Source organism: Hemitrygon akajei, chromosome 16, assembly GCF_048418815.1.
Source record: "Hemitrygon akajei chromosome 16, sHemAka1.3, whole genome shotgun sequence".
Taxonomy (NCBI): domain Eukaryota; kingdom Metazoa; phylum Chordata; class Chondrichthyes; order Myliobatiformes; family Dasyatidae; genus Hemitrygon; species Hemitrygon akajei.
In genome coordinates, this window is record NC_133139.1 from 27,847,799 (window position 1) to 27,858,634 (window position 10,836).

Sequence of the window (10,836 nt, forward strand, 5' to 3'; positions counted from 1 at the left end):
ACATGTTGGTGAGGGGAAGAGCGACAAGGCGCTGTGCGACGTTGAGGAGGGCAGACCGTAAAGATGACCTTATTTATAAGGGGCAAAGTGACAACGAGCTGTTTGTGAAAATTAAAGAACAACGGTTGCTGGAAATTTAAAATAAAAAGAGAAAGTGTTATGTTAAAGACACTCAGCTAGCTGGGCAAATTTACTCAACTTCACTTGCCCCATCACTGAAATGTTCTCAGAACATATGGGTTCACTATTAAAGACTCTCATCTAAGGTTTTCTATATTCATTGATTATTTATTATTATTATTTATTTTTTCTCAGATCAGGCTGGTAAAATCTGAGGTACGGGCATAGCCATGCATGTTCATTTGTCAATTGCTAGGAACTAGAAAACTGAGGAGATTACAATTAGGATAGATAAAGGGGATGCAGTGGATGTTGTATATTTGGACTTTCAGAAGGCCTTTGACAGAGTGCCATACATGAGGCTGCTTACCAAGTTAAGAGCCCATGATATTACAGGAAAGCTATTGACACGGTTAGAGCATTGGCTGATTGGTAGGAGGCAGCGAGTGGGAATGAAAGGATCCTTGTCTGGTTGGCTGCCAGTGAGGAGTGGTGTTCCACAGGGGTCAGTGTTGGGACCACTTCTCTTTATGCTGTATATCAATGATTTAAATGATGGAATAGATGGCTTCGTTGTCAGGTTTGCGGAAGATACGAAGATTGGTGGAGGGACAGGTAGTGTTGAGGAAATAGGTAGGATGCAGAAGGACAGACAGATTAGGAGAATAAAATACAATGTTGGAAAATGCACGGTCATGCACTTTGGTAGTAGAAATAACTGTGCGGACTATTTTCTAAACGGGGAAAAAATCCAAATATCTGAGATGCAAAGGGATCTAGGAGTCCTTGTGCAGAACATCCTAAAGGTTAACTCGCAGATCGAGTCAGTGGTGAGGAGGGCAAATGCCATGTTAGCATTCATTTCAAGAGGTCTAGAATACAAGAGCAGAGATGTGATGCTGAGGCTTTATAAGGCACTGGTGAGGCCTCACCTTGAGTATTGTGAACAGGGCCCTTCATCTTAGAAAAGATGGGCTAGCATTGGAGAGGGTCCAGAGGAGGTTCACAGGGATCATTCCAGGAATGAAAGGGTTATCATATGAGGAAAATTTGATGGCTCTGGGTCTGTAGTCGCTGGAATTCAGAAGGATGAGGGGGGATCTCATAGAAACCTTTTGAATGTTGAAAAGCCTAGACAGAATGGATGTGGAAAGGATGTTTCCCATGGTGGGAGAGTCTAGGACAAGAGGGCACAGCCTCAGGATAGAGGGGCACCCTTTCAAAACAGAGATGCAGAGAAATTTCTTTAGCCAAAGGGTGGTGAATTTGTGGAATTTATTACCACAGGCAGCTGTGGAGGCCAGGCCATTGGGTGTACTTAAGGCAGAGATTGATAGGTTCTTGATTGGACACGGCATCAAAGGTTGCAGGGAGAAGGCCAGAAACTGGGGTTGAGGACGAGAAGGAAAAAGGATCAGCCATGATTGAATGGTGGGGCAGGCTGGATGGGCCAGATGGCCTAATTCTGCTCCTATGTCTTATGGTCTTCTGATCTTTTGGACTATTCTAGTGCTGTTTAGTTATTGTGGCTTTCTGAAGATTTACATAGATATTACTCTGTAGCCCTAATTGTTTAATACTATTATGCAGTCTCTTTGGGATGACACGAGTTGTAGATATTACTAGTGGGACAATGTATACCCAGATCATGTTCCATAGTCTTTCAATTTCCTCTTTTAACTCAGCATATTTCTGGTGTTTTTCACTTACTGATTTCTGTAAGTTATGTGTGTTTGGAATAAGTTGTTCTTGCTTTTTATTTTGTGTTATATCCAGACATTTATTATGGACTATTATTATTATTATTATTATTTATATTTTTATATTTTCATAGCTTGTTGTATTTTGCACACTGGCTGTCCGCCCTGTCAGTGCAGTCTTTCATTGATTCTATTAATGATTTATCGAGTATGCCCACAAGAAAATGAATCTCAGGGTTTATATACGGTGACAGGTATGTACTTTGTCACTAAATTTACTTTGAACTTTGAATTCTCCGTGTGGGAATATTTCTGCTCTACTTTCTTAGGAGTTTGCATAGATTCAGCATGTCACCAGAAACTTTGACAAACGTTTATAGACGCACAGCGGAGAGCACCCTAACCGGTTGTATCATGGCCTGGTATGGAAACACCAATGAAAATAAACAGAGCAAAATAGTTAAGGTAGTGTTCAGAGGTTCATGGACCATTCACAAATCTGATAGCGGGGGTGGGGGGGGGGGGGCGAAGCTGTTCCGAAAACGTTGAGTTAAAACTAATCTAATAACCACACAGCTCATGTAAATACTGGGCTGGCACAGGCAATGTGTGAAGGGAAAAGACTACAGAGAGCCTGGTCTATCCCCAGCAGTGAGTACATTTACACGGTGTGCCACCTGAAGAAAGCAGCGTTTTTCATCAGATACCAGCCTTGCCCTCTTCTAACTTCTGTCACTGGGGAGGAGATACAGAGGCCTTCACAAAACAAGATGGACAAGCAACCAGCGTGCAAAAGAAGACAAGTTGTGCAGATACAAACAAACAATAATAATAATAAAAATAACATAAATCAGAGCAGCAGGATACAATACAACCAATGGATAAATATGAAACATAAGTATCTGGGACATAAAGAAAATAGACGTGTGATAAGGGGAAAACTTTCCACAGAGTTTACTTCCAGGCTTAAGAAAATCTGCCAAACAGACCTCAAAAGTAAAAATATAACAAAGGCAATAAACACTTTCACTATGCCCATATTAATGTATTCTTTTGTCATAGTATCTTGGTCTAAAACCAATCTGAAAAATTTACAAAGAAAAATAAGAACTTAAATGACAAATTTCAGAAAAAGTACTTAGATTAACACTAGCTAGGACAGAAGGAGGAAGCGGAATAACAATTACACAACAGTTGGATAAAACATCTAAGAATATATTTTCATCAACAAAAACAGGGTTCAGCACTCCACGTGAGAGTACGCAATTCTGATAAGAAATACACACCACTGAAATTAAATGAAAGCACAAGCCAGAAAAATGCAGAAATCATCATTATGGAAGAAAAAGTCATCCAATGAAGAGCACGACCCTCCACGGAAGACATCTCGATGATCTGAGCAGGCTAGATGTTGACAAGGAAGCTTCGAACTGTCTGGCTCAGAGTTGGAGACCTCTGCCCAGAAACAGAAGGGTTCCTCGTGGTAATACAGGGCCAGGTGGTTAACACCAAAATTATCACCAAAATATGTAATAAAAGACCAACAAATTGAAGACAATGCAGAAAATGCCAAGAGAAACCAGAAACAACCTAACACATAACAGGATCCTGCAGCAGTTTAACTCAAGCTGATTACTGACACAGGCATAATCAATTGAATTGAATTGAATTGATTTTATTTCTTATATCCTTCACATACATGAGGAGTAAAAATCTTAATGTTCTGTCTCTGTCTAAATGTGCAATGTGCAATTTATAGTAATTTATGATAATTTATAATAAATACAACAGTCAATGTAACACAGAGTAAACTCAAATCAGTGTGAGTTGATCAGTCTGATGGCCTGGTGGAAGAAGCTGTCCCGGAGCCTGTTGGTCCTGGCTTTTATGCTGTGGTACTGTTTCCCAGATGGTAGCAGCTGGAATAGACTGTGGTTGGTGTGACTCAGGTCCCCAATGATCCTACGGGCACCTTTTTCACACCTGTCTTTGTAAATGCCCTGAATCATGGGAAGTTCACAACTACAGATATTCTGGGCTGTCCGCACCACTCTCTGCAGAGTCCTGTGATTGAAGGAAGTACAGTTCCCATACCAGGCAGTGATGCAGCCAGTCAGGATGCTCTCAAATGTGCCCCTGTAGAAAGTTCTTGGGATTTAGGGGCCCATACCAAACTTCCTCAACTGTCTGAGTTGAAATAGGTGCTGTTGTGCCTTTTTCACCACGCAGCCGGTGTGCACAGACCACGTGAGGTCCTCGGTGATGTGGATGCCGAGGAATTTGAAGCTGTTCACCTCAGCCCCAGATCCACTGATGTCAATAGGGGTTAGCCCGTCTCCATTCCTCCTGTAATCCACAACCAGCTCCTCTGTTTTTGCGACATCGAGGTTGTTTTCTTGAAACCACTGTGTCAGAGAGATGACTTCTTCCCTGTAGGCCACCTCGTTATTGTCAAGTGGCAACTGTGATTCAACAAAATCTTGCTTTAAAATACAAACTCTTAAAGGACACCAGACCTGACTATAACTACAACCGTGATTCAGTTTTAGAGTCAGTGTTCTATATTTCGACCAATCCATTATTACAGATCGAAGAATCCATAATAACCATCCCGATATAATATAAACAAACAAGAACAACTTACTGAATAGATACAGCCATTCCAAACGTACGTAGCACACAGAAATCAGTAAGAGAAAAACACCAGAAATACGCTGAATCAAAAGTGGAAATTGAAAGACTATGGAACATGAACAGAGTGTACAGTGTCCCAATAGTGATAATTACAACTGCCATCCCAGAGGCACTACACAATAGCCTCAAACAATTAGGGCTACACAGCAATATTTATGTAAATTTTCAGAAAGCCACAATACTAAACACCACCAGAATAGTATCAGATATGTCCATACATGGCCTCCTCTACTGCCATGATGAGGCCAAACTCAGGTTGGAGGAGCAACACCTCATCTACCGTCTGGGTAGACTCCAGCCTGGTGGTATGAACATCGAATTCTCCAACTCCTGGTAATTCCCTCCCTCTCCCTTCCCCCATCCCAGTTTCACTCTGCCTCCTCCTCCAGCTGCCTATCACCTCCCTCATGATTCTGCCTCCTTCTATTACACAATGCTTTCACCTTACATTCCTTCTGCACCTTTCCTACCTATCCCCTCCCCCACCCCTTGATCTTTCCTCTGATTGTTTTTTCTCCTGGCACCTACCAGCCTTCTCCTTCCCACCCTCCCCCCACCTTCTTTATAGGGCCCTTGCCCCCTCCCTCTTCATTCCTGACGAAGGGTCTCAGCCCAAAACGTTGAATGCTCGTTTCAACGGATGCTGCCCGACCTACTGAGTTCCTCCAGCTTGTTTGTACCACCAGAATAGCCTGTAAGCTCCTAGCAACTGACAAAAGAGTATGCCTGGCTATGCCCGTACCTCAGGTTTTACCAGCTTCAGCTAGGAAAAATTACAACAATAATACTAAATAATAAATGCTGCTGAGAATATGAGTTGTAGATCCCTTGAAAGTAAGTTCGTAGGCTACCTCATCAAGTAGCCCATGGGCTATCGGGAAATCTGATTCTGGACCTAGAAGGAGACAAAGCAAATGGAATACGTGGCTGGAAGATAAATGCAGCAGGAAGTGTGGGACTAATAGATGTGTGACGCCGTTTCATGGCAGTCAGGGAAACATCTCACAGCTCCAGCACTCCTGACCTCCAGTATTGTCTTCTCCATCTTTCCTCTCACATCCCAACGATGTAATGACGGTTTGGATAATTGGCTAATGTAAATTGCCCTATGGAGGTGGGTGTTAGGAGAATCGAGGATATTAATGGACATGTGTGAGAAAACAGCTTTCTTGGAAGTAAATGAAGATTAGGTTTTCTCTGGGCACTAGCATACATTTGATGGGTCAAATGGCCTATTACAGCAGAAAGCAGTATGAGGATGCTGGTAATGTCTGTGGAGGAAAAAAAGTAGAACTAAGTTAATATTGCATATGGTTAATTTTTTATTAGTTCTGATGCAAAGAGGATAAAATGAGTTATACTAAATTGTAATATTCGATACAGAGTGTCAAAGGTTGAAACGGGTCCGGCTAAAATTAGCTGATCTACCTCAAGCCTAGTATTGGCTTCTTTTGATCAACCAAATATATTTCCTTTGTCTCGCCAATTTAAAACCTCTTCTCTCTTTTCTTGTTCTGATAAAGAATTTTCATCCTGAAAATATTAACATTCGTTCCTGCCGGAAATGCTGCATACATCCGCAATTTTTGCTTGTTTTAACATTTATCAAGCTGCAAAACATGTTGGCAATGTTCCTATCTTTAAGTCGCGTATAATTTCTCCTGGAAAATAAATGTGTTTATAGGTTATTGAAAGACTTGGTGTCATTCTTCAGATTTTTGTTTTGGCCAAAATATATAATTTTTGTTCAATTTGCTGGTTCCGTTCAGATACTTTCACTTCCGCCCCGCCAACTGAGGCATAAGTAGAGCGTCTGTATGGATAAACTTTATTAACAACAGTCTTTTGCCCCGCACTAAGATGGTGTCCATCTCAATAAACTTTATTGACAGCAGTTTCGGTTTCCCTATCGGCGAGTGGACAGAAAAATGGAGGAAGATATCAGCAAGGTTGATGTACCAGAGGGCGCCAATAGGCCGCCCTGCAGCAATGATAGCAAAAGGCACAAAGAGATGGAGAACGTGGCCCTGCAGAGCAGCCTCAACAGAGAGGTCCAGCAGGAAGAGCAGAAGCCGAGGCAAGAGGAGGAGGGCAAGGATGGGCCGGAGCTCACGCAGACCGACCACCTCAATAAACGTCTCCTCACCTCCTTCCTGGAGAAGATCAACCAGCCCAACTTCAGCTTCCCCAACCTGCTGCAGCTCGGTAACTTGCCTGAAGACTCCAACAAGATGCTGGAGGATTGGTGAGTCCGTGGGAAAGCCTGGCACCAGCACCAGTGAGGGCCGAACATCAGATTTCCCGACTAGACCAGAGTGGGTTTCCTGGAAACACCTAAATACATTATTCTATGTTGTCCACTTTAAGATGAGACTGCAGCCTACACCCTATCAATTGCAACACTGTTTATAAACTATTACGTTCGATATTGATCAGAAATTCGACAGCAAAGTGGCCACAACTATTGGCTTTCTGGTCCAAGTTGAAGAACTGGTCGGTGTGATGGATTCCCATTCTTCTTCGATGTTGTCCAAAACCTGATTCCCTTCATAGCCTGGGCCAATGGATACTGTGGTTGAAAGTTTGTACGAAAATAGTTTAAGATTAACAAGGTTTTGGAGTCTTGCCTGATTTTTGTCTTTCAGTTCTTGGTTTACGTTTATGTTTTCATAAGCAAATCTGAAAGTCGATAAACGGCCAAAATTCACAATTAATATTATGTCTCACATTTGAAGCTTTCCACCCTGTCAGATTTACAATTTAAAGTAACATAGTGCAAAGTCTGTTTTTCAGAGGATGCTAATTGAATAATCAGTTGGAGGAATGTTTATCATTTGAAGAAATAAAGGTTTTAGAACATAAAATAAATAGGAATTGGTGTCCACCATTTAGCCCTTCAAACCTACTCCGCGATTCTACAAGGTCATGTCTGATCTTCTCCCTCAATGCTATATTCCTGCCATCGCCTCACATTTCTTGATTTCTGTAATACCTTAAAAAAAACCATGTCTGTCTTGAATATTATCAACAAATTGGGATGGAGATTCCAATGACTCACCACTCTCAGAGGGGATTTTTTTTAAAGTTCAATCCCAAATAGCTTGCCCCACATTTTAAGGTTGTGATCCTTATTCTGTTTTTATTTTGCTATGGAAAACATCGGCACCCTTTAGACCCCCATAATAATGTGTTGTCATTTCTGAACAAAGTCTGAAGAATAGAAGACAAGCCATATTTGCTGAACACCCGTGCTTTGTCATACCGATCTCCCAGTTGAATGTCATTTCAATTCACCTTCCCGTTCCCAAACCAACCTGAAGTCCTCAGCCTTCTCCATTTCCATGGTGAGGCAAAATACAGACTAGAAGAACAACACTTCATATTTGCTGGGAGGTCTACAATGCAGCAGTGAGGACATTGAGTTTTCCAGTTTCAGGTAATCCCCCCCTCTTTCTGCTTCTCACATTTTTGTTCTTTTCCCCCAGTATCTCCATCACCCGATTTTTGCACTCTCTATGCCCCACCACCCACCAGAACCCTCCCCCATCTGGTGCCACCGTCCCCTTCTCTCCCACTTAACTGGTTCCCTGTATTACCTTTACGGATTCCAGCACTGGTAGCCCTTATATTCCACTTAGTCACCCTCCAGCCTCTAACTCGACATTCACCCTGCCCTCCCTCCACCTGCCCTTTGTCACACCTGTCACCCACCCATTTGTCTCTCAACTCTACCACTCCCTCTCCCCCACCTGGCTCCATCTGCCCATCTTCCTTCACCCTTCCTTGACCCACCTTTGCCTTGCCCCTCTCCTCGTCGCACCGCCTATCTTCCCTTTCATCAGTCCTTGCACAGGGCATAGGCCAGAAACATTGACAATTTCCTCTTCCCCACGGTGTGGACCTCCAGCGGTTTGTACGTTTTGCTTTCCTCGTGATGGATTAGTGGTCCTAGGGACCAACCTGAGATCTGTCCTGCAGTCACCCTGTAAAATGCCTGCTTCTGATTTCCTGACCCTGACTGTACACAGTACTACAGGTGCGGCATCACCAGGCCTCAGGTAACTTGGATCTCTTGTCTTCTGTACTCAGTCCTGTATCAATAAAGGCTAACATACCATCCGTCATGTCAGCCCATGGCCTCCTCTATTGCTGTGACAAGGCCACATTAAGGTTGGAGGTGCAACACCTTATATTCCGTATAGGTAGCCTCCAACCTGATGGCATAAACATTGATTTCTCAAACTTACAGTTATTGTTCTTCCCCATCTCCGTTTCCCTCTCTCATCTTATCTCCTTACCTGCCTATCACCTCCCTCTGGTGCTCCTCCCCCTTCCTTCCATGGTCTTTGTCTCTTTCACCAACTTCCCAGCTCTTTACTTCGCGCCTCCCCCTCTCCAGCTTTCACCTATCCCCTACCAATTTGTGCTTCTTCCTCCCCCCCACCTTCTTACTCTAACTTCTCATCTTCCCCCCCCCCCCCCCCCAGTCCTGATGAAGGTTCTCAGCCCGAAACGTCGACTGTTTACTCTTTTCCTGGCCTGTTGAGTTCCTCCAGCATGTTGTGTGTGTTGCTTACAATTTTCCTTCCTAACTAACAGCTGCATCCACATACTAGCTTTCAAAGGCTGTGTGCTGCAAATTCAGATCCACTGGCACAGCAGCATTTCCAATTAGCTTCATTTGTCACGTTACGTCGAAACAGACGGTGAAATGTGTTGCTTGCTTCAACTCAAATCAGTGAGGATTGTGCCACACTTCCGGTGCCAATGTAGCATGCCCACAACTTACTAACCCTAACCACGGGCGTCTTTGGAACGTGGGAGGAAAGCAGAGCACCTGGGGTGAACGTGCAAATTCCTCACAGGCAGTGGCGGGAATCGAACCCTGACCGGTGATCACTAGCACTGTAAAACTGTTACACTAACTGCTATGCCACCATACCGCCCCGTAATTTCTCAGTATTGTTTTAAATACTCAAGATTTCAGAACAAAATGCTAAAATGTTAGTGGTGACAGAAGAAACTGTGGGTGCTGGAATCTGAAGCAATAGCGGTCTGCTGAAGGAACCCAGCTGGGGTTGAGCGGTGTCTGTGGTGTGGGGGGTGGGTAGGGAAGGGTGTGCTTCAGGGTTTTTGACCAGGAACTTCTGTCAATTCCTCCCCCACTCAATAGATAATGCTTGACCTGCTGAGTTCCTTGAGCAGACTGCTGTTTTTTTTTTGCAAAAAAAGCACGTGGTGGGATGAAGAATTACCCTTTTATGCGGTGGAGGCACAACACAGAAAGGGATCCTTCAGTCCACCAAGTCAGCTCCAACCATTCACAATAATACTTGTCCCCCCCCATTCCCGTCCCCTCCCAGTTTCCACCAGTCACCTACATGCGAGGATTGACCTCCCAGCTTGCCTGCCTTTGGGAGGTGTTTGGAAAGTGGAGCATGTGGAGGAAACCCACACTGTGACAGAAGAACATGCAGATTGCACACGGACAGCGGGGGTTGAGAATTGGGTAGTAGCTCTGCCCTCTGCACTACTTGCTGTCCAAACTGCACTGTTTGAAGGGTGATAAAGTAGATTCAATTGGGCTGAATTTTTCAGTTCCAGGGCACGTTTATCCACCTAAATGTACACAAGCTTAAGATCTCAGAGCAGGCATATCCAAACATGGAACTCCTCAAATAAAATAATCTATCTCCAGAACTGAATCTGATGTTACCTGCCAGGCCAACTAGAACCTTCAGACTGGTAGATCCTTGAACTAGGAGAATTTTCAGGGCTTTGGAAGTAAGTGGTGAGCTTTCACAGAGCCAGCACAGGTGAATGGGCTGAAGGGCTCCACAGCAGTATAGTGGAAGGAATAAATGTTTGGTTTGTGAATGGGCTTTCAATCGAACTTGTCCTGGCTGCTGGTGACCTTCTTGAGAGGTGTAGGGCTGCACTTAACTGGAGAGGTGGCGAGTACTCCTGTGCTTTATTCGAAGTAAAATTTATTATTGGAGTACGTAGTGGGTGGAAAGGCTTTGGGTTGAGTCATTTAACAGAGGGATACACAAATTCTTACTCTCCCTTGCAGGCAAAGTATTCATGTGACTGGTCTAATTGTGTTTTTAGTTCAAAGGTCTCCCAGGCAACCAGTAGGCCAGCCTTTTGTCAACAGCCAGTGGGTGAGTGTCATTGGCAACCAGGAGTGTATTACAGCTGAGCCCAGTCGCATCATAGAGCTTGTGGCAATCTCCCATTGCGGTGGTCATCAAAAATCATGTCTGGTGGCTTTACCCCCCACCTTCCCTCCAAAAATAACACCTGCTGATAGCATTATTAG